At 41.1% G+C, this 4,034-nt stretch overlaps 1 pseudogene; it reads right to left on the reverse strand.

Annotated features, from left to right (window-relative positions):
• Nucleotides 1-1,000: 1,000 nt before the first annotated feature.
• Nucleotides 1,001-2,661, reverse strand: LOC133158422 (DNA (cytosine-5)-methyltransferase 3B-like; annotated as a pseudogene).
• Between the last annotated feature and the right edge of the window lie 1,373 nt (nucleotides 2,662-4,034).

Genomic DNA, 4,034 nt, shown 5'->3' on the forward strand with positions numbered 1-4,034 from the left:
CTGCTTATTTCAGAAAGATAATGCCAAGCCGCAATCTGCACGTGTTACAACAGCGTGGCTTCGAAGTAAAAGAGTCCAGGTTCTCCCCTGGCCCGCTTGCAGTCCAGACCTGTCTCCCATTGAAAATTTGTGGCGCATTATGAAGCGTAAGATACGACAGGGAAGACCCCAGACTGTTGAACAACTGAAGCGGTTCATCAAGCAAGAATGGGAAATAGTTCCACATGAGAAGCTAAAAGAATTAGTCTCCTCGCTTCCAAAACGTTTGAGTGTTATTAAAAGGAAAGGTGGTATAACGAAGTGGTAAACATGCCTTTTCCCAACTTCTACTGCATGTGTTGCAGCCATGAAATCCTAAGTTAATTATTTGAAAAATGAAATAAAGTTTGAGTTTGAGGATTAAATATGTTGTCTTTGTAGTGTATATATGTATACTGAATATAGGTTGAAAATGATTTTCAAATCATTGTATTTTTATTTTATTTACATTTTGCACAATTTTTCAACTTCAACCAAATCCGGCTTGTACATCCATTTATCTTTTTTCTTTTGTACGGTTGCAAGGGCCAGGCTCACTGGACCAGCCAATTATTGAAAGATAAAAACCCATTGTTGAACTGTGGGAGGACACCAACATACAGTGGTAAGCATTTGGTTTTCCGCAAAGAGCTCTCGCGCTCGTGCATGGAAGTACTGTATTTTCTGTACTATAAGCCGCTACTTTTTGCACAAGCTTTGAACCCTGCATTTTCTAGTCCAGTGCAGCTTACCAAGGAATTTTTCATGACCTTAATGATTTTGTATGATTTGTGCATATATATGGAAATTAAACATTAAAACACCTTGAGCTTATTGTCACGTGCTGCTAATATATAAACAAAACCATACTTTCACCTAATTTAATCTGGCGTGGCTTTTATTCGGCTGCGGTCTTTAGTCCAGAAACGGTATTCATGCATCTGTGGCCTTACGGACTTGGCTGGTGTGATTCACGTTCGAATTACTCCTTGAGTGGCGCTATCAGGTGGCGAATGACGGCGATGCTCCAGGAATGCCCCAGGACCCTCTGGCGCTGCAAGTGGCCCGTATTGTTCACATCCATGTAATGTTTGGGGAAGCCAAAAATCTGCTCCATTTCACTACACCACAGTTACCGCTCATGATGACCGGAAGTCTCAATTTCCCTTGAATCATGGAGTTTGTCTTTGTTATGATGGTTCGCACCTTGTCCAGCTTTGCCACACGGCCAACTTCCAAACAATCCTGAAGATTCACTTTTTGATCCAAGGATGCGCCCACCGACCTATTCTTGCCTGGAAGGTTTCCCCAGAAGTAGCGAGCTCGATGTGCGGGGCTGATAGTCACAAACAGGATTGCACTTCAGGAATCTGCAGATGTCTGTATGGTCTTTGCTCGACATGAACACCACATTTTCAAATAGCCAGAAGAAAGGCTGGTCGTCACCCTCCGACTTCAGCAGCGTCAAAATGTGGTAGAATTCAAGGAAGAGCCTTCCGGTGCCATCAAACAATTCTTTCCGCTCACAAATCTCTGACGCAATGTAGCGTTCCACCTTGATGCCAAGGTCCTTGAGCCCCAGGTATCCTGTTGCAATACCGTCACAGAGCGGCAGAACCTTCAAGGGCTTGTGTCTATCTGCAGCGATGGCCGGGTAATCTGTATGAAGCTCAAACTCCATGGCGCTGTTGTTGGCAAAGTCTTGGACCTTGACGCTCCAGTCTGGCCTGAATTTGAGCTTTGCCTCGCACTGTGTTGGCTGGCAAATGTAGCAGCTCCACGGATCAATATCTTTGCGCTCACAAAAGGTTACCTCTCCCACTAGGATCTCCACGCACTCCTTGCAGAAACATGACCTCTGACCCGCCACAGCACACGGTGCAATACGACTGGTAGCCATCTTCATTGTAGCGATGCAGTGTTTCTGTGAAGTCTTTCTTGCATTTGAAACAATGACCACCTTCAAAGAATGGGTGCTGCAACAACCAACCACATCAGGCCAAACAACAATCTTCGATTTTTGTGCCTTTGTCTCGAAGCCTTTCAATTAAAGTGTCTTTTGTGTAAGTGTAGTTGCAGGAGCTTGCTCGACTCTTAAAAGCATGTTTCCTTTTCACAGGCGGCTGGTAGTCCGTGTTAGCAGAGTTATTTAAATAAAATGAGTCGTACTGTGGAGACAGCGTAAACGACGACTCACTTTGGTTTGCCAGTGCCCAATTAACACATTGGTAACACCTGGATTTTATTAAGAACATTTGTCAAACAGAAATAGTAAAAGCAGTACTTCCTGTGTAGCATCCTTCAAAATAAAACTCAATATACAGAGCACATATACTACTAACACCCCCACTTGCTCTTAGTATATTGGTAAATACATGCAAACTAGAAATGCAATGATTTTTCTCAAGGTAATGCATACACATTTCATAAACATGTAAATACCACCAAATTCATCATATGATAGAAACACATTCCATAAACAAATTTGTACTCTCCAAACATAAATGCCACAAAATTCATTAACTTAGACTTTGTTGGAGGTTTTATCATGAGATCAACCACCATATATTCTGTTGGACAGTAGTCCAGCATTACTTTGCCATCGTTACCAGTTGATCTTACAAGGTGGTACTTTGTCAACATGTTTACATTGTTGTCTTTGTACAGCATTTTTAGCTAAGGCTATGGCTCCTTGATTCTCTTCATAAACCTTTGGCTGCTTGTAATGATACCCATCAACACCATCTAACAGTTGTACTAAATACAGACATTCTTGTACAGTTGAAGCCAAGGCCATGTATTCAGCTTCACACGTTGAAAGAGCTACTGTTGCTTGTCTTTTGGTTTTCCATGAAATTAAGGGACCAAATTGGCTCAAGCTAACACAATAACCTGACGTACTATGTCTGTCAGTATCATGTACAGCCCAGTTTGCATTACTGAATGCTTCCAACCCAAGTGGTTCACCATCACTCTTTTTGTAACACAACATCTTTTCCTTTTTGCCCTCAGTACATGTTTTATTGTAGCCCATTGTTCTATAGTTGGTTTGGAAAGGTATTAGGAAGGTTTGCTCACGACAAAGCTTAGATCTGGTCTGGTACATGTTGATAAATAGATTAAGCTGCCAACAGCCTCTATTTTTCTTCAGATCACTCAGGGTTCCTGTGTTTTCAGAATAGTTAAGCTTAGGTTCACATAGTGTTGCTCATGGTTTACAATCTTGCATATCAAATCTGTCAAGTATTTTGTCAACATATCTTTTCTGTGACATTGTTATACAGTGATCAGTTTGATGAAAATCAATACCCAGAAAGTTGTTCAGTTTACCCAAGTCTTTCATTTTGAATTTAGCTGTGAGCATTTCTTTTACATTCTTAATCACATTGTCATCACTGGCAACAATAATCAGGTCATCGACCCATATAACAATGACCACTTTTTGATTTTCTGTTTCATTAGTGTACACACAATGATCAGTGAGTGATTTTCCCAGTTTACACACCAACATTTCACCTTTGTCAGATGTGACTTCATAACCTACTGCTTGTCATATAAATCTCAAAATCAATTGGAGCATGAAGGTAAGCGGTTTTGACATCCATCTAATGTAAAATCAGGTTTTCTTGTGCCGCTTTTTGCATTAACACTCGTACACTTGTCAGATTGGTGGTGAGTGGGAAAAGTCTCATAATAATCTACACCCTGCTTTTGACTGTATCCTTTGGCTACATAACGTGCCTTAAATTTGCTGGACCCATCTGCATAGGTTTTAAGAGCATAAACCCATCTACCCCCCACTGCTTTCTTACCCTCTGGCAATGTAGTCAAGGTAAATGTGTTGTTGTCATTACGTGATTCCATTTCTTCACTCATGGCACGAGACCATTCTTTTAAATAAGGTGACATTACAGCTTCACTAAATGAGAAAGGTACATTAGACACCAATTGGTAGCAGTAATCTGCTGTCAACATGCCTCAGTTACACGATCACTAAAGTAGTCTGAACTCTAGAT

This window comes from Syngnathus typhle, linkage group LG8 (assembly GCF_033458585.1).
Source record: "Syngnathus typhle isolate RoL2023-S1 ecotype Sweden linkage group LG8, RoL_Styp_1.0, whole genome shotgun sequence".
In the NCBI taxonomy this organism is placed as follows: Eukaryota; Metazoa; Chordata; class Actinopteri; order Syngnathiformes; family Syngnathidae; genus Syngnathus; species Syngnathus typhle.